The 23922-nt window shown below is 40.8% G+C and overlaps 1 protein-coding gene across 8 annotated transcripts in view; it reads right to left on the bottom strand.

Moving 5' to 3' along the window:
* GRIP1 (glutamate receptor interacting protein 1) overlaps positions 1-23922 on the bottom strand; it is a 315370-nt gene that overhangs the window by 51367 nt on the left and 240081 nt on the right. The window lies entirely within an intron of this gene.

Below are 23922 nucleotides of genomic sequence, written 5' to 3'. Positions count from 1 at the left end.
TTCACATTTACAAATATATGGGAAGAAGACTCAAACAATGTTTGCCATCCGTACCTTGACAAAGGTTTTAACTCACATTGATCCAGAAAATGGCAAAGCCCTACTTGCACAAGTGCTTTCTGCAATGGCTGCCTTGAGGAGAGGAAACTGAATGCAAATATCTGTTGAGAATGTGTAAATCTTTCAAGATGCTGGTCCTTTTTCCAGTTACTTGGGAAACTGCATAAGCACAAGCAGCTTATGCCTGAGCGTTATTTCCCAGGTGCCTGTTGAAATGCACTGGGAACACAAACCAAGGCAGACAGGATGAATAAATAAGATAACTACATTAGAGGAACCAGAAGAGAAGAAATGGAGTGTGTCTAACAGTGGAAAAGAAGCACAAGGAAGAGAAAGAAGGCAATAATCAAGCACACATTCTCTGACAGAGAAGAACTAGTTTTTCATGTTGAAGTAAAGCGTGGATATGAAAAATGAATCATACAGGTATAAATTATTCATGTGTGAAGATGTTTCAGTCATTAAGATATTTACACCATGACTGAAGCACTTACACACTATGTTGATTTATTGACTATGTAATTACATAAGATACTGATGAATACACTGATGAATATTTGTGTGAAAGACACTCTAGATCTTTGATTTTGTTAATAATTTTTCTCATTTTAGAGTATTGCATCTCAATCACTGCAAGAAGTTTGATTAAAACCTCCCAGAGGAAGCAACATTGCTTTCTGCATGCTAATACAGCTACATAGCAGCACACCTTTTTTATCTGACACCTTAAATCACTGGAAACAAGGGGTTTTATTATGGATATAATTTCATGATATGTAAATATACTATATTTAGTACAGTATAAATAGTATGTAGTATAGTATTTTGAATTTTTTAATAAAATGAGCAGTGTTACCAACCTCCTTTGCCTCAAAAGATAATCACAAATCATTTTGAAAATTGAAAAATGTATTTTTAATCTGATAAAGACATCACATTACATGTGTTTCTTTATGTCCTCAAAAATGTATATTCCTGTTAATCCTTACTGATCCTCATGGTATCTAAAATCCAGGTCAACAACTCGTGGGTGGTAGAGGACAAAAAACACTAGGATTCCCACAGTGGGGAAACCAAAAGGTGAGCTGCTTGTATTAGGCAGCAGAGGATCTACATCTGAAACAGTACCTTTAACTGCCCTAGATAGGGAAAAGCTTCAGTCATAGCTTGTGATCAATAATGACACTAAATCAACAGGAAACCAAACCTTTTTAGTCTATGATGCTTTTTTTTTTCCTTTCCAAAGCCTTCCTGCATTTAAAACTGGGAAGTACAGCTACTGAGCTTGCTCCGGTAGGAACACTGAGCTCTCTTGCTACTACATGTGCTCTGCAGCTTCTCATTCTCTAATTGCAAGGTTTGGGCTGCCCTTTTATTGTTCCAAAGTCGTGGCAAAACAAGGTACAAATAATTTTTTTGAGCAGCTTAAAAGAGCTTGACACAGAGGAAGGATGTCAAAATAGATTTTGTCTCTAAAGAGCCAGCTGGACCAATTGAAACACACAGCTTCAGAAGACTGCTATTGACCTCCTCTGGATGCTGCTGTACTTTATAGCAATGATGTGACAAACAAGTGGATATCTTACTATCTCACACTAATTTTCCAAGCTTCTTCCCTATTACAGAATCACAGAATTTCTAGGTTGGAAGAGACCTTTAAGATCATTGAGTCCAACCCATCTTCTAACACCTCAACTAGATCATAGCACCAAGTGCCAGATCCAGTCTTTTTTTAAACACATCAAGGGATGGTGACTCCACCACCTCCCTGGGAAGATGGTTCCAGTATTTGACCACTCTTTCTGTGAAAAACTTCCTCCTTAATTCTAGCCTGTATCTCCCATGGCGCAGTTTGAGACTGTGTCCTCTTGTTCTGTCTGTTGCTGCCCGGAGAAAGAGACTGACGCCCAGCTCACCACAGCCACCCTTCAGGAAGTTGAAGAGAGTGACAAGGTCACCTCTGAGTCTCCTTTTCTCCAGGCTGAACAACCCCAGCTCCCTCAGTCGCTCTTCATACGGTTTGTGTTCCAAGCCCCTCACCAGCCTCGTTGCTCTTCTTTGGACACGCTCAAGCATCTCAACATCCCTCCTAAACTGAGGGGCCCAGAATCAGATGCAGCACTCAAGGTGTGGCCTCACCAGTGCCGAGTACAGGGGAAGAATGACCTCCCTGCTCCTGCTGGCCACACCATTCCTGATACTGGCCAGGATGCCATTGGTCTTCTTGGCCACCTGGGCACATTGCTGGCTCATGTTCAGTTGGCTGTCACCAGTACCCCAGGTCCCTTTCTGCCTGGTCACACACCATCCCCAGCCTGTAATGTTACAGGGGGTTATTGTGGCCAAAGTGCACGACTCAGCACTTGGACTTATTGAACTTCATCCCATTAGATTCTGCCCATCCATCCAACCGTTCCAAGTCCCTCTGCAAAGCCCTCTGTCCCCCTAATAGATCCACACATGCTCCCAGCTTAGTGTCATCTGCAAATTTGCTAATGAAAGACTTTAAATCCTCATCCACATCATCAATAAAAATATTAAACAGAACTGGCCCCATCACAGAACCCTGAGGGACACCAGTGAAGAAGAGCGGGAGGCCATGGTGCAACTGCAGAGCTATGATGTAGTTGCCATCACGGAAACATGGTGGGATGACTCACATAGCTGGAGCACTGCATTGGATGGATACAAGCTCTTCAGAAGAGACAGGAAAGGAAGAAGAGGTGGAGGGGCGGCCCTTTACATTAAGCAGACTTTTGATGCCATAGAAATTGAAACTAAGGAAGATGGAGTTGAATGTCTATGGGTAAGAATTAAGGGGAAGGCCAACAAGGCTGACACCCTACTGGGAGTCTGTTATCGTCCACCCAACCAGGAAGAAGAAGTAGATGACTTATTTTATAAGCAGCTAGATAATGTTTCAAGATCATCAGCCCTTGTTCTTGTGGGTGACTTCAACCTACCAGACATCTGCTGGGAACTTAATACAGCAGTAAAGAGGCAGTCCAGGAAATTCTTAGAATGTATGGAGGACAACTTTTTGTCACAGCTGGTGGGTGAACCCACCAGGGGAGGGACGATGTTAGATCTGCTGTTTGCAAATAGAGATGGGCTGGTGGGAGATGTGGTGGTTGGAGGTCGCTTGGGGCAGAGTGATCATGAAATAATAGAGTTCTCAATATTTGGTGAAGTCAGGAGGAACACCAGTAAGACTCTTGCATTAGACTTCCGGAGGGCAGACTTTGGCCTGTTTAGGAAACTTATTCAGAGCGTCCCTTGGGAAGCAGCTCTTAAAAACAAAGGAGTTCAGGAAAGCTGGGCATGCCTCAAAACAGAGATCTTGAGGGCACAGGAACAGACTGTCCCTATGTGCCGGAAGATCAGCCAACGGGGTAAACATTCAGCCTGGCTGAGCAAGGAGGTTTTGGAGGAACTTAGAATAAAAAAAGAGGATGTATCAGCATTGGAAGGAGGGTCAGGTCTCTAAGGAAGTATTCAAGAAGGCTGCTAGAGCATGCAGAAAAAAAATTAGGGAGGCCAAAGCTCAGTTTGAATTTAGAATGGTGACTTCTGTAAAGGATAATAAAAATGTTTTTACAAATACATTAATGCTAGAAGGAAGGGTAAGACCAGCCTTTGCTCTTTATTAGACAAGGGAGGGAACTTAGTATCTGCAGATGAGGAGAACGCAGAAGTGCTTAATGCCTACTTTGCCTCAGTTTTTAGTGAGAAGATGACGTGCCCTCAAGACACCTGCCCACCTGGGCTGGTAGATGGTGTCAGGGAGCAGAATGGTCCCCCATCATCCAAGAGGAGTCACTCAAAGAACTACTGAAATGCCTGGATGTTCATAAATCTATGGGACCAGACGAGATCCACCCCAGGGTAATGAGAGAGCTGGCAAATGAGCTTGCAAAGCCACTCTCCATCATTTACCAACAGTCCTGGTTCACTGGTGAGGTTCCGGATGACTGGAAGCTGGCCAATGTGATACCCATTCACAAAAAGGGTGCAAAGGAAGATCCTGGTAATTATAGACCAGTCAGCCCGACCTCAGTACCTGGCAAAATAATGGAACAGTTTATATTAAGTGCCATCACAAAGAATTTACAGGATGGCCAGGGTATCAGACCCAGTCAGCATGGGTTAGGAGGGGTAGGTCATGTTTAACCAACCTGGTCACCTTTTATGACCAGGTAACCCACTAGTGAAGGCAGGGAAGGCTGTAGATGTTGTTTATTAGGTGTCCACAGACTAACCAGTTTTCATCTTAAAACTGAATATAGCAGATCCCTGTAGGCTTCTCAGTTGTGATTCTCTGACTGACAGTTGTCAAAAATCTGGCAAGGTGCTGGTTCAGACCAGAAAAAATGCATAGGTCCTCAAACCTTGTAGTTCTTGCAATGCAAAGTTTTAACACTTTTGTAGCAGTACCTTCACAGATCTAAATGTGTCTCACTTATGTTAAAAGCAGAAGACAGTATTTTACAGAAATAGTTTTTCTTGATTGAAGAAGTATGCTCTTCTACTCCTCACACCTCTTTTTGTTCCCTTTATACAAAATCTTCACAGCCCACAGATAGCAAGTATGGTTGGACAGTTGGACTTGCTGATTTTAGATGTCTTTTCCAACCATAAAGATTCTATGATTCTAAGCAAAGCAATCTCTCCCTCAGGTAGGAGTTCCCTTTTCTCCATTCTTCTTGTCAGTATACCTGAAACTTTATGTTCTTTCTCCTTTTCTGTAACCCTAATTTTTATACCCGGTGCCTGCATGCCTCATGTTCAGACTAGTGCATTAGAGAAGCATATCTTAGTGACGTTAAGGAAGATTGTTAAGAACTGGAAAAAAATCTGAAATCTTTGACACTCTTGCCGTTAAGAGCAAAATGTTGGAACACTTACAGAAAGTCATGATTGAAGAAATCAGTTTCAATCCTCCATTACCCCCAAATGCCTTAGACTATATTCTTGCTTTCCTCTGCTCTCTCTGTTCTTTTTTTAATTCACAAAAATCAATGAATCTTTTCCAGTACCTGCTCAGCAATCATGTATGTGACAGCTCTATGTATAAGGGACAGCACTGACTGCTCCCCAAAGAACCTGTTGAATAAACTCTTATAGATGGACACTCACAAATCCTTAAATGCAGAAACGTAGAAGCCTTTCCTTGAACTTGCTTTCTTTAGTAAAACCCAACAGAATGTAGAAGTATGTGTGTGCACAGTGTACATGAGCCAGTGTGAGTTCCAGAAAGAGTCCAACACAAAACACTCCACTGCAGTGAAAGGTTGAGACATCCCAACAAGCTACTGTTAGCACTCAGCACACAAGCAGAAGGTACTTAAAAGCAGCAGTGATGAAACTGATGTGTAAAGCACAGAATAAGCAACCAAATCTGTGCCTTTATTTGGTATCTCAGTCTCAGTTGAGAATTAACATACAAGGTTGGTTGCCCAGAGAAGCTGCAGAATGTTTTGAAGAAATCCAAGTGCTTGGCTTTTCCCCCTGTCCTACCTGAAAAAACATAAAATAAGTAGGAGAAACTCTTTTGTACATATGTATCTATTTAGCAGGTTGCCCAGAGAAATTGTGGATGCCTCGTCCTTGGCAGTGTTCAAGGCCAGGTTGGACGGGGCTCTGAGCAACCTTGTCTAAGGGAAGGTGCCCCTGCCCATGGCACAGGAGGTGGAACTGGATGATCTTTAAGGTCCTTTCCAACCTAAATTATTCTATGACTGACAGAAAAATCAATGGTGAGGAAAGCACAGTAGATGTGGTTGTGCCAGTCCATTCAGAATCAGTGTGCTAGGGATTAGCCTCCCTGTTTTCTGTGTTAAGAAACAAGAGCTGAAATGTTAAAAGCTTTTTGCGTTTTGTAACAGAAATGGATCAAAATACCACACACTTACCGCCATGAGTTCTGAGTACTTGCCCCTGCTTAGGGAAGCTAGATTGATGAAATGCAAAAATCAAAGCTGATACAAATCTTACAGGGCACTTGAAATCCACAGCTAGCTGTTCAAACTTGAGACCAGATAACCAACCCAAAGAACAGGCAGGACTTCTAACAGGCTTGGTGAATTTAATTTCTAAGATGTGTGGTTTTAGCAGTGCTGCTCTCCATACAGACCATTTTGCAAGGTCCCTTACAGTACTGCTCAGCTGACAGCAGAGCAACGTGAAAGCACTCAGGGATTCTGTGTGCATTCACATCCACTTTTCTTCATTCACCCACAGACTATTCATTACTGCCAGACAATATCTTAAACTACACTTAATGAATCTTGTCATTCTCTGTGTGGTTCTTGTATTCTTAAGGACTATTTCTTTTATGTGAATACCAGCACAAAGCCCCCATTTTTTGGTGTCCATTAAAACATTTTCTCTGTAAGACTGATACACTTAAAGTTGTCCTAACTCCTCACAGTTTGGTGCAAGATTGCATTCCTAGCTGTGTGAGGTTCATAGTCCTCTATCATACTGTGGCTCCTCTATGTCTCTTTTCACGTTTTTCTGAGACTGCCATAGAGATAGGCAGTCAACTTGTCTGTCTTTTCCATGATCTCATGCAAAACAAGAGCCACAACTAGAAATGCGTGTGCAAGAGAGAGATCTGCTGCAAGTAGGGACGCTTTTCTCTACTTTTCTCCTTCCTTTCTGCTTCAATTCACTTATACCTTTCTTCTTTTATTTTTCCAGGTTTCATCAAGTCACAGATAAAAAGAGCTGACAAAACCCCACTTTCGCCCCTGTTCTTCATCTACATCATAAAGCACTTAGGCTACTTTGCTACCATTTAAAATTTCTTTTGTAGGGGCATTTTCATTTACTCATTTTTTTAAATCAGTTGGATGACCAAGCAACCTTACAGAGATCTGAGTGATGGTTATTTAACTACTGATTTTTTTTTGGCAGAGGTGGGGGTATGGGAAGTCACTTATTTACGTAATACACTTTCCCTGTACTGCAAAGATTATTTGATCTCTATTTTGCAAAGAAAGGATATAATTACGTATTTTTAAAGATGATCTAATCAAGAAATTGAGATTGGGATCATGGGTCAATGGTTTCAAGAGGGAATGTAGCAGCAAGGAAGAGAGGCACGAATAAGACTTCTACAGTGTTTAAAGGGCACAGGAACAACATTCAAGATGCCCTACAGCTGGGTAGCACCATTATCACTCATTCAGAGTAATATTACTTGATTCCTCATACGTTTGTGGCTAAAGGTCATAAATGAACCACACACAGAGCATGATTCACGGTGCTGGCTTTGGTATCCTGCTCTACTAATATTGCATAATGCTTGCACCCTGGCTTTGTTCATGCTTCATTTAGCAGAGTAACCTTTCACTCATCGCAGATCTTATGGGCAAACTAAAATCAATGACAGCTAGCAAGCTCTAAAAGGGATTTCTGGAAAGCTAAGAAAGCTGTGAAACTGTTGGAGTAGGTCCAGTGGAGGGCCATGAAGCTCCTCAGAGTGCTGGAGCACCTTTCCTGTGAGGATGGGCTGAGAGAGCTGGGGAAGAGAAGGCTCTGGGAAGACCTCATTGCTGCCTTTCAGTACTTGAAGGAAGCTTATAAAAAAGATGGAGAGTGACCTCTTACATGGGTGGACAGCGATAGGACAAGGCGGAACAGTTTTAAACTGAAAGAGGGAAGATTTAATTTAGCTGTTAGGAGGAAACTCTTTACCAGAAGGTGGTAAAGCACAGGTACAGTTGCCTAGAGAAGCTGTGGATGCCCCATTCCTGGGGGCATTCAAGGCCGGTTTGACTTGATTTGCCTAGGCCCTAGGCAACATGATCTAGTGGGTGGCATCCCTGCCTGTAGCAGAGGGGCGGGAACTAGATGATATTTAAGGTCTCTTCCAACCCAAACTATTCCATGACTCTATAAAACAGAGTAAGTTGACAATGTATTACAAGTAATATTTGTAGAGAAAGGATAGTAGTTTTTAATAATAGAACTACTACTTAAAAATTAAATATTGTCAGTCTCCAAGGCCGAACTTACAAACTATCATACAATATATGTGCTCCTTGCATTCACTTGATTTTGGGGTATTGTGTGTTACAGGCAGGCTGTAGAATGAGTAACAGCTGTTATAATTTTACCTGAACTAGAGAGGCAAAAACAGTACCAAAAATAGATAAATAAAATAGTGTATTTTCCATTATTGCAAGTAACAGGGCAGCACTGGAACTGCTGGTCTACTGAAAGAAAGATCACAGAGTTCACAGGAAAAAAACCCATTCATTGCTGCTAAGGAAAAAAAACACCAATGGCATTTTATACTCTCTCACCTTTAGAATAATCAAATTTCAAAAATGATAAATAGGAATAATTGCAAGAGGATGCCAGCAGAATGAGTGATAGCAAAATCAGAGAGACCTCTCAACCTCAGAATGGAAAATGGAGACATTATTCTCTAAACAAATGTGCCACCTATTATCCTCTCTATCCACAAGCAATTTAATATTCTTGTCAACTGACTGGCACAGTCTTTCAATTTTCCTCTTGTTGCCTAATTCCTGCAGCTCATTTATATGCTTCTAATTTAGCCAAGTTCTTAAAATCAAAAGCTTAGGAGCTGCTTTTACCAATTTCATACTTTGCAACCTTAGCCCCACCATCCTTCTCAGCTAAGAAATATCACTAACTAGTTGAAGAACCATCTCTGCCTTCAAAATGCTCCCAGACTGTGGATGTGGATATGTTCAAAATCAGTTTGGGACTTTCTCAGACCTTCTCTCATGTTCAGACCATTAAAAACCTGCCTAAACAATTTCAGCTCAAAATACTTTCCCCAGTTCTCAGGACGCTGCTTCCTCCTACTAACTGTTTCAAGCTCACACTTTTACTAGGCCCCTTCCCTGCTCAAAAGCTGTATAAAATCCCAATCTCTTAATTTACCTCTCTTTTTCTTTACATGTGCCTTGTTAATCTAAAACACAATCTGTCTATTGCACAATTTACAACACAAAAGCAACTTGGTAGATGATGCCTGTACAGAAAATCTGGATCTGCCTCTCTGAGGATAGTCTGAGTTTATTATTGTAAATAAGCCCAGGGGACTAAAACTTTCTGCCTTTGTTACCTTGAGAAAGAATACCACACAGAAAATTCATGTGGCACTTAAAGAACTATTAGGAACTCAAAATCTCTATCCCTGATGGCAGCACATGGTTTCAGAACTTGGGAGCTTACAAGTACACCTTTATGGTTAGTTTGGCAACCTCAGCCTCAAATAGCACCTTTCCATTGAAGGATGGCTCCTGAAAACTGCCCTGAAACATTATATAGCATTAGATTGATTGTGAAATGTTTGCAGAAGTCAGCAGCAATGGAATTCTTCCTGCATTTCATTCCAGGAATGGAATTTACAAATAATTATTTTTAAAAACCATCTTCCAAAATGAGACAGACCAAAAACGTGCAAATAACATGACCTCTGCCGAGGTCCTGCAATACAAAACACTAATTAGCACAGATGCTCTCAAAGAACCACTGAATCACAGAAGGGTTTGAGTTGGGAGGGACCTTAAAAACCACATAATCCAATCCCATTCTATAAAGCAGGGTCACTCTCCACTAGACCAAGTTACTGAAAGTCCAATCCAACCAGGTCTTGCACACTTTCAGTTATGGAATACCCAAAACTTCTCAGGGCCTGATAGACAGATACATATGTCCAAAAGAACTTCCCGTACTTATTTTCTCCTCTAAGTAGGACAGAAATAAAATACACAAGAACTCTGTTATCTTCAAAACTCTCCATCTCTTGCATAATTCTGTGTCTGACTAACCACAACAAATAGAACAAATAAGGGCAACACAATCTGCAACTCAGCCAGCAAACTGAGATACAGCTGGTGTGCTGAATTTTACATCAGCCAACCTTGAAAACATATCCATAAGTACACACTATAGATAATATAAAGAGCTGCAGTACCCATCAATTATGCCTATTTGACACAATGCCCCTAAGTTCCATCTAACGGGAACACTAATAATTAGAATAGGATTGGATTCTCTTCAAAAGCCTACAGAGCACAAAGCCCCTCACTGCTGTCACTTCATAGATGGGAACAAGCAGTGCCAACACCCAAGCACCCAACCTTTGCATTGAGCTGACAGTGCCCATCCATCCAAGTCTCCACCAGACAGGACATCTCAGATAGCGCCAAAACCTTCAGAGCAAAGGTGTGCCATGGCTACTTTGGACACCTGGATAAGCCAATGCTGCGTTAGTGAGATACCTCAGCGGCCCCTGTCTCTCTGCCATGGCAGTGGGAGCTGAAGCCCTGGAAGCAGCAGAGGCACATAAGCAAGATGCTGAAGCTGTGACAGCCATTCCTGCTTGTCAACAGGATGACTGACCCAAGTACAGCCCCATTCCCATATAGTTGAGCTGCCTGGTGTATGCGAGCTGCACGACTGGACCTTGCTCAGGGCTCCTCTGTACTGAAACATACCAACTTATACATTCATGGTTACTTACTATTTACATGTGTTAGTGACCTCTGCACACAAGATAACTGCAATCTCTGCCTTGAAAAGCTGACCTTGGGTGTACTTCTGCTAACATTGACATCGGCTGATTTGGTTTGGTTGAACAGGCAGGAGTTTCAGACTAGTCTAAAACTCCTCTGCAGAGCCTATCAGGTAACTATGAACCAGAAGAAAAACTAAACTGCACATTGCTGTTCATAACAGAAAATATGAATTTCTAATCCTTCAAATATGTACTATTGGTACCATTTTTCACCTGAAACTTTGGTCTCATCAATAATCTGCGCTCTAGTAGAGATTCAATTTAAAATAATTAATGCATTGGCACAGAAACATTATAAAAGGCTACCATGCAGAAGGTCGAGGCTGAGATCTGACCTGGAAGTTTTTGCACTGAGGACAAAAGAGTTTTTCTGCTCTTAGGGGTTGCACAAACTTTGGTATGTTTGACTCAGAAAAAAATGAGTCAGTAAACAAGTTTATTAACTGCCCTCTCTTTCTGCTTTGGTACTGCCTCAGCAGCAGTTCAGCAAAAACATTTCAAAGAAACAGAGAAAGTAGTTTAGGTAAATTGCCCTTAAATCCAACACAGACACCATGGTCCTAAACATAAACTCTTTCAACCCTCATTGTAAAAATAATCTAGAATTGCTTATATATTTCCAGCCTTTCCCTTCCCAGTACTTGTTCCAAAGAATATAGGAAGAGTACTACTGGGAGTATTCACACATTTAAAGTAAAAGAAAGCTTCTATATCCCCTGTTCTCTACAGCATACATTTCCAGCAAAACCAATTCCCCATATTTCTGCTCCCAAAATCCCAGCTAAGCAATAACCTCTAGAAACTCAAGTGGCCCATAACTGTTATAGTCATAGGATGAGAAGGGCACTCTATCATCTGCTATCTCAGCAGACAGCCTGCCAGCTTGCTGCCAGGGTCACCTTTGGCAAGGTTCCCATGTGGCTCCTTCTCTGCTGCAGGACAAGACATTTACCTCCTGCCAGAGCAGCTCCTGCTGCCAGGCTCCGAGGGGCTCCAGGTCCTCTCATGCCCCTGTCTGGTGACTTGCTTCTTTTTGAAGGTGTTCCATTGCTCATATTCATAATTAAGCAATTACTGAATTTATGTAAAGGAAAAACTGTGAAAATCTTTTTTAATCTGTGTTTCTTTTCAGTCTGTTTCTTTGGTTTTGGTTGTTCTTTTTCTTTTACCAGTGAAATCCACCCAAATTTACCTAAGGTCTTTGTAAAGACCTTGAAAAATTAGAGGCCACAGTGCTCAAAAAAAGGCTATTCCAAACAACACTGCTGAGCTGACCATAACAGAAAAACTGTGCTTATGCAAGGTGTAAAAAAAACCCAAATGAGAAGTTGATTAAAATCTGCAGAATATCAGTATAAATCATCATAAAAATACATGTACACCAATAAAGATCAGAAGCATCTGTTTACAAACAGAATGCCATTAAAAGGAAAATATTACAGTCACCATGTGGGCACAAAGCACTTCAAACCTAATGATCCTCAGAATGAATATTGCCTGGATGTACTTATTTTTACCTTCCCTCTTTAATTAAAAAAGCACATATACTTCCTTCTTCAAGAGCCTCATATGGAAGGTAGACAGTGAATATTTAACAAGTAGGAACACTTCTCCCTTTTCTTCCAAGCTCATGCCTTAATTACTAAACAGTATTCTCAGTCTTCTCTGAGCATATGTGGTGGGGGAGAGCTGTTGTATGCTGCAGCCTCTGAGTATTCTCTACAACACATGTTTATTAATGATTTTCTCTTACAACCATACTTTAGAGCAAAAGCATGGTGTTTTTCCCACTGTAGAGATAAACAAACAAGGATCAAAGAAATGAAGGTTGAAAGCATCCATTTGTCTGGAGAGGATGTTTTAAGACACCTGTGTTGGGGTTCACTGCACCAAAATGCAGACCTCTCTAGAGCAGACCTGAAGTAGCTACACCTGAGCCTAAACTCTCTAAAACCACCCAAGAAAACTGGCATTTAACAAATGTGTTTCACCTGTCCCAGTTTGGGCATCTGCATCAAGATGAGATCACCTTTTTTTAGCACATTTCTCTCACATGACTGCTTTTCAGATCATTTAGTACTATGCAGCAGGTGACTGTGGAAGGTAAAATGTATGCAATCATTTCAATTAAAATTTGTAATGTAACATATGCACCAAGGCATCTGAGTAAGGCTGCATGGGCATCTTAAATTCTTACACTTCTAATCCCTGAAGAGCTGAACTGAAAGGAACTTTGCAAAGACAAGAAAAAACTTCACAAAAAATATACATCAAAATCTTGGGTTTATCTTTAAAAATCTTTCAAATCTTAGGTTTAACTGCGAGTCAGTTTATGAAAGTAGCAAAAAAGCCATTCCTCCAGCAAGGGAGATCTGAAAGAAACACAGAAAGGACACATCCTTTCTTATTTGCTTTCCCTTTGCAGCTGCTTTCTAGTTTAAACATAGCAGCTGATGCTTCTCCCACATTCCATACCCAAGTAACAAATGACAGGATGTACTGAGAAGACCAGCAGCATCAATACCATGCCATGATTTATAAAATCAAATGCTGGCATTTGAAATCTGGTCTGTTATGTGAAAGCCAAAAACTAAATAAAATTAAATGTATGGTGGCTGTCCATCCAACATGTTCTCACTCACAGGGATTTTGCACTTCAACACCACTAACTGAGGTCATATTTAGGCAAAATATCTAAAAATATTAATACTCTGAAATCCATTCCTTTTCAGCATAAATGTTCTGTGAAATGATTAATGAACACTAATCTTACTGTAAAGGAAAAAAAATCTGCATCCCATTTTAACCTCTTAGATTATGCCTGGTACAGGTGTTGAAGCAAATGACCTGAGGGACTCTGGGGTTTTTTCCCCCTTGACCTAACCTGTCAGGCACAGTCTGATGTCTCATACCCATGAAAAAAAGTCAAGAGGATGGAGTGGTTCAGTTCCAGGTTTTTTAAAATGCCTCCCCTCAGGGAAAGTCTTGGGAGATATTTAGTGTTTTCTGGGGTTACAGCACAAATTCTCTCTAGTAAAAAGAAAATCACATCTGTCTATTATTCCTTAGTCTCTCAGATGACTGCAGTGGCACTAACACAAATCTAGAGCTGTATTTTTTTTAATTGGATTTTTTCCAAATACAGAGTTTCTCTTGCTTTGAATTGCATGGCACATACAAAAGATCCTTTAATCTCCACAAAACTTAATTATCACCATTTCTGTAAAACGTTCACCTCTGCGCTCTGAATTTAAGTACTGCAGCTACCTGCCTAATTTGTTTTTCAGACAAGCACAAGCCAGGATACCTCATTATCCTGCTGTAATCACAGTCTCTGTTGAAAGGCATGCCAAGTAACAGAGAAGCCAGCTGATTGACCCACTTCCAGCTGACCAGAGGTATGAGCATGTGATAGGGGTGCCAATTCTCTTTCACCCTGCATTCCATGGTGTATCTGGATAGCCCTCATGTGAAGTGGAAAGATTTGATCAATCCTTTATTTCCCATCTTTTACTAAGTGTCTGCGAGGATTATTTGCTCCTTTGCTCTGCGTTCTTGAGGCCTGGATGGTGGACAGGAGAGATTACTACAAGAATCTTCTTCCATAATTTGTTTTTAATTACTTATAAAGAGAAGCAAAATAGCGTATTTTTAAGAGGTAGAGACTGCTTCCATTTGAGGATCTTAGTCCCTGGGTTAGCGTCATGAGACCACGTGCTTTGTAAAGAGATACTAACACAGATTAGCAAGGGCCTTCTTTAATGAATGCCCATCATGAAATATGTTTGATATTTCCGATTGATTTCTTATAATTGCAGGCTATTTAGATTAACTGCAAGCAAATACAGGTTTTACCTTCCTGACAAGTCTTTGAAGACAAATTTTTCCATTACTCTCAGAACTCAGTAACTAAAACAGAGTATTTTCATACATGAAGAGAAACGCCTCCCCCTTTCTAGTTATTTATGACAATTAAATTGTACCTTTAATTTTCTGTTTCAGGGACATCTAATTTCACCTTCACAGGTTTTTTTTCTCCCATACAAAGCAATGTTTATTAAGCTGCTTTTAATAAGGTCATAGTTTCAAAAGCACTTGAGATAAATTTTAATTGGACCTGTTAGAGTAATTTGTAACTTATATGGTTCAGCTAAACTCCTTTTATTTCTCTTTAGGGATGATCAAGAAGTTTGTAAAACAAGAAATACCTGTAAGATTTATGAAATCCTTGTAAAACATGACAATTCCTCCCTCCCTTCTGGAATCACCTACTAGCAAGATGGCTATTAAATTGCAGCAGCAAATCACAACCAGACAGTGAAAGGATATCAGGCAAATAGACTTGGGAATCATGGAAATAATACTTTTCTGATTAAAACATCTTGTTTTTAACTGTTTGTAACTTACAACTTGGCCACAGTACAAATATCTGGTGTGATGTGTTCTTACAATGGTTACCCTTCTCATACTGTACTTTTTTCTCTCCCTTCAGTTATTTTAGCTGAAACAGGTCATTAGGAAAACCCAGAGTTTGCCTCACCTACCCTGCCCTTCCCCCTGAACATTCTATAGGCTTTATATGGAAAATTCATGTCCCCTATGTATCCTCTCTACCTGACAGTTCTGGCACTGGGAATCAAGAGCTAAGAAGAGGGGAGAGGACGACTTTTTGAGCAAGAAGGGGAAGAACTGAGGTGAGCGGGTTATTGATCTGTAAAGAAGCTGCAGAACAAGAAACTTGGGAATGCTTTGCTAAGAGAGGAGGACAAGAGAAAGGGCTAAAGAAGGACAGGCATGTAAACTGAAAAAGCCCTTTAAAAGAGGGAAATCAGCAGTGTGAGAGAAATGTATTGGAAAATTACTTAAGCCTTACTTGGCAAAAGACAGCAGAAAAAACTGGGCTGTAAGGAGAGGGAATAGCATGTAGGGGATTTAGAACCTTCTGGAAAAGACGACTCAAACTAGGTCAGCAGAGAAAGGAAAAATCAAGCAGCTACTAGAAAAAGACAGTAATGCAGCTCAGAACCAGGATAAGAGCAAAGAATGGAGGAAAGAAGCATCATGCCTCCATGAAATAGGCAGGAAGGAACATGGGATCCAGAACCTTTACAGTTGTTCTCCACTTTCAGCAAACACCTTCAAAACCCTGCAGTCGTGTGTGTGTGAAGACTTTTCTGGCCTCCAGGAATCAATCAATCACACGTGCACTGTGCTGGACAGCTGGTCTGATAATGCTGCTAGCAGAGAGCAGGCTTAGTGGCTCTCATTCTTTTGAGGAACTATTCTGGTATGGATGTCAGAAGATTGAAGTTTGTCTGACAGAGAAACCCAGGTACTAGCAAACAACAAACTGAGAGTTGCTTATGCAACCCAGGGGTACCATTCATTGGAAAAAAAATCTGTTTTCTTTTAAGGCCCTCGTTCCACACTTCTTTCACTGCTCAGCAGCCCTCACAATGAAACAGATGTCCTACCCATAGGGGAAAGCACCATAAGTTTTGAGGAGCTAGCTGTGAATGAGTTGGGTAGGAGGTGTGTAAGGCATAAAAAGGGAACTGCAAGGAAAAGGTTATGTAAAATGGAGGGAACACCTGATTGCTGCTTTTACATATCAGATTGCATCAAAAATTCTGTAAAGGCTGAAAGGTACCAATAGCAAGCATTTTTTTATTTCTCCATCACAGCCAGCAGCTGTATCTCTTGATCACACTAAAAACTGATCAAGCAAGAACTGTTTTTTGAATTTGAACTTCAATCCAGCCCAAAAAGCCGGATTTTTTAAACCATAATGCCTATTTACCTTAGGTTTCCATGTTATCCCATTTATCTCAAGAGGTGTTAAAAAAGGTATTTATATTTCCTTTAAAGAAGATAAGTAAAATAGATTAAAGCAGGTAAGGAAGCAGGAGCTTACGACAAACTGATGAGTATCAATCATCTTACAGGCTCGTGCTGAGACTAAGTGAAGTCTGCACAACATATTTTCTAGCAGCATGAGAGACAAAGGGTTAAAAGGAATAACCCATTCTCCCTATTGTAAAAGAGGCAGAAAACTTGATAGCAGAAAAACATCACAAGCCTCAGGCTTCTCATGCCAAGGGTAAATCTTATGAAATCACAGGATCATAGAATGGCTTGGGTTAGAAGGGACTTTAAAGATCATCTAGTTCCAGCCCACCTTCAGTGAGCAGGGGTTCTTTCCACTAGATCAGGTTGCTCAGAATCCCATCCATCCTGATCTTGGACATTTTCAAGGATGGGGCACCCACAACTTCTCGGGGTTATCTGTTCCAGTGCCTCACTACCCCTACAGTGACGGATTTCTTCCTTAAATCTAATCCAAAACTACTTTCTTTCAGTTTGAAGCCATTCCCCCTTTTTCTGTCACTACAAGTCCTTGTAACAAGACTCTCTCCATCTTTCTTGTGGGCTCCCTTCACGTACTGTAAGGCCACAATTAGGTCATCCCAAAACCTTCTCTTTTTCAGGCTGAACCAAACACAACTCTCTCAGCCTTCCCTCACAGGAGAGGTGCTCCATCCCTTTTATCATCTTAGTAGCCTCCTCTGGACTCTCTCCAACAGGCTGATGTCCTTCCTGTGCTGGGGACCCCAGAGCTGGATGCAGCCCTGCAGGTGGGGTCTCACCAGAGCAGAGAGAAATCCCCTTCCTGGCCCCGCTGCCCACGCTGCTTTGGATGCAGCCCAGGACATGTTTGGCTCTCTCTGCTGGGAGTGCCCATGGCTGGATCATGTCCAGCCTCTCCTCCCCCAACACCCCAAGTCCCTCTCAGCAGGGCTGCTCTCCATCTGTCCATCCCCAGCCTGTGCTGACACCAGGGTTTGCCCCAGCCCAGGTGCAGCACCTTGCACTTGGCCTTGTTAAACCTCCTGAGATTCCCTCAGGACCATTTCTTGAGCTTGTCCAGGTCCCTCTTGATGGCATCCTGTCCTTCAGGTGTGTCACCTGCACCGGACAGCTCGGTGTCATGTGCCAGTTTATTGAGGGTGCACTCAATCCCTTCATCTGTGTCATTAATGAAGATATGAAATAACACTGCTCCTCTGAGGACCACTTGTCATTGATATCCATTGGGACTCTTAGACATTAACCACTGGATGTGACTGTCCAATCAATTCTTGATCCATCTAACAACAGTCCACTCACTGCATCCATCTCTCTCCAGTTTAGAGCTAAAGATGTTGTGGCAGACCATATCAAAAGCTTTACAGAAGTCCAGAGAGATGACACCTGTAGCCCTTGCCTGTTGCCTTACATATTACAACAATTCTATTATCATGCAAAGATTCCATAGCTTCAGAGTTTCATACCTTCCCAATGCTTCTCATGGTGAGCTCCTCTGAGCAGTGACTCTTCCTGGTCCTTGCAGTGGCCATCTGACTCCTCCTACTACTCCACCCGTTATGCCACTTGTTCTTATTAGTTACAGGTGTTCCTAATCTTTAGTAATTGGTTCCAGCTGTAACTCATTGGGGGGTAAGATTACCTTCATTTATCCATACTGCGCCCCCCTACACTTGCCCTGTCCACTGGGATAGTTACTCCATCATAGAAGCCCAAGAGGTGGGTCAGGCAGGACTTGCCCTCAGCGAAGCTGAACCACTTGCCTGTGCCTTAGCACACCCTGCTGGCACTACAAAGAGAAAAATTATTTATTTTATATATCCACGGCTGACTGTCAGTTTATACTGGTGTCCTTGATGCAGGCATCTGGCACCAAACAGCAGAACACACCACGGGTTTGATGAACAAGTAAACCGCACAGTAAGATGAGACTAATGCGCCACAGCACATAGATTTAAGTATCTGCTCAGTGAATGTGAATCACTCAGCCTCCACAAGAGACAAAAAAATCCCATGTGTTTTACCTAGTGATACATCTGTGAGTGGATACTTCTGGAACTGTTAGAGTTATGTCTGTGTTATCTCCTGGATAAGAAGGATCCAATACATATGGAATGACCTTGGGACTCAGAGGTTTTCTCCTTGAGATCTGCATATTGCCTGAAGCACTCAAACTGTGGCTGGATTAGGGCCTCAGGAAAAAACACCAGGAAATTAATAACTTTGCATTTAGACAAGGATCTGGGCAGTGCCTTTAATAAGCCTATGGTCACACACTGGAGACAGAAATAAAATTCAAAATGAATAGCTGCATAAAAGGTTATTATCTCTCCTGTGGCTCTTGTGACTATACTGCATGCACACCCCTCTGGACAGTGGCTGAGCAGACAGTTTCACTTCTGACATTTCCCAAATGGAACACTCAACATTTTGACTTCCAGCACTGTCTTGTAACATAACTTGTGTATGTGTCTGTGTAGCAGTATCTAAAGTAATGTTTCAATTAATACAGCTATTATGACCTTTGTTTTGCACATTAATTTTCATTCTATCTGTCTCTGAAGCAACATAAGAAAACTTCTTCAAAGTTTTAAGCAATTAATTCATACTCAGAATTTCAAGGGATCTCTATCTATCACCCTGTGATAGCCAGGAGACCTGCAGCTGCAGTCAAATGCTAGAGTTATGTTAACCTATCTGTTCTGTCAAAACCCTATATGAGACAAGAGAAATGTACATTTTAAGTTTGTAACGCAACAGAAAGAAAAAGGAAGTGTGGAATCCTACAGGGTTCCTGACTTTACGTCAGTTTGTAAGGTCTTGCAAAACTTGTAAGGCTTATGAAGATCCTAAGTCAGTCCTTGGAGTCTCTGGGGCTCCTGTTCCTTTGGGCTTGTAAAATCTCTAGCTTTTAAGGGTCTCCACAGCTCTGGATGTACTTGAGTGATATTGCTTTATGTAACTTAAGGGTCAGCCCATAAGTTCTTTTTTCTCCTCTATTTCTCGCCTTCCACACATTACTGAAAGTCCACACTAGACTGCAGATTATCTCACCTGATCTTTAAACTGTGTAAATTTTCTCTCCCTAGTGATCTTGCCAGGCAGAATTGCTAAAAGGTGAGGCAGGTTTCTTTAAATATACTTTCATAAGGTCATTACAGCATTAATTAATTAATAATTAGCTTATTTTAATGGGTGAATTTAAAGAGGCAAAAGCCTTGGATGAGGCTAGCAAAAAGATTTACTAGCAGAAGTCTGCATCAATATTCCCCTTTCTAGGAAGTTCTATCAGTGTTAAACATTGAGTTCAGAAAATAGAGGGTGTTGCTCTAGTTAAAATCAAGCAGTTCTGTGTCAGGGTGACTCTGCTAGATTTGCAACAGAAAACAAGCTGACTGTTTCTGTTTTGTAGAGAGAGCTTACAGGGTGCCACATTCCAGCAAATCTATTCTGGCTCAAATAAGAGCAAGAACTGTTAAAGAAGCCAGAGAAACATATGGAATTTGAAAGTGCAATATGTCCCTTTACTCCTGAACACCACAGAGTGGTTTGAACTAACAAAAACCCATTGAAGAGAGAAAGATGTGTCTCACAAGTGCAAACAACTAAAAAAAGCTTCTTTTGTGCCCAAGTTTTGGCAAAAGCTGTTAGTTTTCTTTAACTACAGTATCCTTGATTCAAAGATTGCCCCAGCATGAGCATCCAAGACTTTATTAAAAAGTAGGTTGCTCAAAAGATCATCAACTCTAGATATGAACTAGAGTTACATAAAAATGGCCAGAATTTAAACTCAAGGTAGTCACTACCTTTGAACTTGTCTGATTGCTCCCTTTCTGAGAAAATATGGAAGGTTACCCAAGCAGATGCAACCCCAATTACAGAGATCACACAGAGCCCAGTGGCAGCATGGCAGATCTTTGAAAACCTGAAGGGAAACTACATCTCCTCAGCTTCAATGTACTGATAAACTTTTATTTCTTGTTTTAGACAGAAGCACTGTGAATCTTTGTTTGTAGCTGGTTATTAGTGCTGCATTCTAACTCTCACTCTCACTCTAGCTGTGAGCAGTTAATTATGATACTTCATCTGACCACTGCCTAACAGTGAGAATTTCAGTCTCTCCAACCTAACTTTATAGCCTGGAATTAATATTTTTATTTGATTGCCACAGGAGAGGATTCAGGTTGTGAAATTATCTTGACAGTGGCTCCAAGTCACTGCTAGCTACCACCAGGCCTCTATTTCTCCCCTTCCTCAAAATGAGGGCTCAGGTGTAATCATAGGGCACAGAGAGCTGCACTACACAGACCTCTCCCACCACTAGATCAAAATAGGTGATCCACATGACCAGAAAGTTCGGACACTCAAGGTGTAAGGACTACAGAGAAAAGTAATAAAGCCCACAAAGATCATGTTAATTCTACACAGTTTTGTGTAGAGCGAGTCACCGTATCCACATCCTTTGCAAACACTGAAGTGCAGCATTATTTAAGCATCACAAAGTTAAAAAACACAGGCAGTTCCTCTAAAATCAACAAGAAAGGTAAGCAATCACAGTACTTCAACACTGGAGAATGTGTTCTGGAAAACAGAAACACATTTGGAAAACTGCATCCTCCACAACTTCAAATGTAACTTTTATCACACTATAAAATACTTTCTCAGAAATTAGGTTTTCCAATTTTCTTCAGGGATTATCTTGGTATTTTCAAACTCCTGCTATGACAAAGTCTCTTTGAAACTACACAGCAATACACTCCACACACCAACCTGGAAATATTTTCAGCAGAGTCTAAAAAAAAAATCTCTTCCAAGAAGCTGAATTGACAAGTTTATTTCCTAGAACCCAGTAGAGCAGGAGACCTCAGGATGTACTTAAGCATGCACAGGTGTAACTCCAGAGTTCAACAGGAACAGCCACATCTCTTACATTATACACACTTGATTACCCTGCACAGAACCCCTTGATGCTTTTTTCACTCCAGTTTGTCTAGGGTCCAGAAACAATAAAATGTACAAGCTCCCCAAGTGACCTCTTGAAGACTTCAGCTGGGAGAACTAAATTTTGAGAAATAGAGCACCTTTGAAACAGCTTATGCTTACAGGAGTAAGAAAAGTCAGTTACACACTACAGGACTGTAGTTGAAAAATAGCTCAGGATTATTTTCTTCATCTAGTAAAACCATTTCAAATCAAGTTCCAATTTCATGCTATCAGAATGTATTTTATGGCTCTTTCCAGTTCTGGCCACACAGAATGCTACTTTACAGGATATTACCATCACTAACAGAAGAAAAGGTATTGAAGCAAACAGGGCTACAATTATATCTCTAAGAGTAATATATTCTACTGAAAGCTTATAACAGGAGGACCCCACAGAACACACAAGACCTCTGTGCAACTTTTGGATTGTTTCTGCCCCCTTCAAGCAGGCTAACCTACTAATCTATTTTCAAGCATCAGTTATTGATCAGTCACCTTACCTAATACTCTTCCTTTGTTTTAGCCTATTTTAAAATTCTCATCAACCCTTACACAGTATTACAAACAGTTTATGGTAACATAAGAGTTGAGAAAAAAGAGTAACATTTCTGTAATTTTTAAATTTCTCTTCATGACTCATGTTCTCTCTTTCATGTTACTCCCAACTTTGACTTTCCTGCTCTTGAGCAGAACTAAGAGAAGATTCAAATCAGAAAAGGTTTCCTGGAAAGGATTCAATGGATTAGGATGAATGATTTTCAGCCTTTACACCATGGTCATAAAATAGCTGCACAAGAGAGCTTTCCAACAAAATTTTTTGTTCACACCACTGCTAAAATACTATTCAGGGCACGCAAATTGGAAAAAATTCAAAATCTACTGGGGGGTAGGTAATATCACAATGCATTAGAAAGACAGTCTACTGGTTCCCTCCTTGTTTCTTCTTGCAGAATCTGCTGGACCACCATTCCATGGATTTCCCAGTGTTTGATTTCCTTTTCCTTCTGATTCCACAAGTCTCAGGTTCTTCTACCTCCTTTAATTGCTATTGGATAACACATTCATTGCCCGGAAGGCAGGAATGGTAAATCCAGATTTGGTGCTGAGAACAAAAAGAGTTTATTCAGAGAGAAAATGACACAGAGACTGATTGGTAGGTGCTGCCTATAGGGTTAAAAGCCTGAAATTTCCACCTAAGTTCTGTATCCTCCTGAACTGAGCTCTATCCAGATAGTACTGAAAAGAAGGTCCCTGCCTTGAACAAGCTGCAATTTAGGAAACAATAGAGTATTTCACCATGTGGTCTCCTCCTTACACAAACCTTCAAAGATTTCCAAAAGATCCTCAGTGAAATGGAGGCTTACTCTCCCCCTGGGGTACACAAGGAAAATGGGGATGGGAGTTTTCTCTGAAAGTTTGCTGGGACCTTTGTCTACAGGGGTTCATTTTAGAAATAGTGGAGTAGAAAGAATATTGATTTAACTGTGATGATAGACAGGGTTTGGTCATCCATCATGACCAAGAAGAAAAAGAAGAAACAAATGAAAACACCTAAATTCTAGTTCTCCTCAGAAGCTAGAGCTCATCTGAGCTGTCTCCACCTTTCTGGACATGAATCTGTACAACTGTCCATCAGGCCTGCCAGACACTACACAAACCTGCCACTTCAATTCTTGACAGTTAAGTAAACAGAGACATATATTGTAATAAAAAAAGAGAAATCTGTGTCTCAGAGAAGAATAAAGAGGGCTGTTCCAGCATAAGCAAATATCTGACATTATTCTTTCCAGTATTAATCCTTTCCAAGGCTTTGAAGTTTGACAGTGCTATTTCACAAATCCCTAGGAGGCTGCCTTACTGCTAGGCTAGAAATCTGACTGTGGAACTGAGCAGGAAAAGAAGTGAAAAATCCCCAAAAAGACAAGAAATATTTCAGTCTGACTGGTGAGTATTTCTGTTTCTTGCTGCCATGAATTTTCTCTATCTTGAAAACATTGAGGGGAAATGACAATTTCCAAAACAAATGGAAACAAATAAATTCCAAATCTCATATTAAAAATCATCTGATCTACTTGAATTCCCAAAAAAACCTCCCATATTTTCAGTGAATTCAGTCGAAGTTTGGATAACATGTAAGATCATTTTTCAAGCCATTTGCCACCTCTGTATTTCTTAACAAAATTTCTCTCCCCTATTCTTTTCTCTGTGGCAGTCTTGTGACTTTTTAATTATGTCTTGTCCAACTAGCAGCACTGGCAAAAGGCAAAAGAATTTTTGTTAGATCAAGTATTCCCCTCCCTCATGTGACAGAAATGCTTACACTTCATTAACCTTTATTATAAACTAGTCACTGGAAAAGTTACTCTGCTAGAACCCACACTATTGTCTCAGCTGACAAACCACGGAATTGTCAGAATGCTAAATTACAGTAAAATACTGCTCACCTCCTT

The sequence above is a fragment of the Camarhynchus parvulus genome, chromosome 1A, assembly GCF_901933205.1.
Source record: "Camarhynchus parvulus chromosome 1A, STF_HiC, whole genome shotgun sequence".
Taxonomy (NCBI): domain Eukaryota; kingdom Metazoa; phylum Chordata; class Aves; order Passeriformes; family Thraupidae; genus Camarhynchus; species Camarhynchus parvulus.
This window is presented reverse-complemented; position numbering and strand designations above follow the sequence as displayed.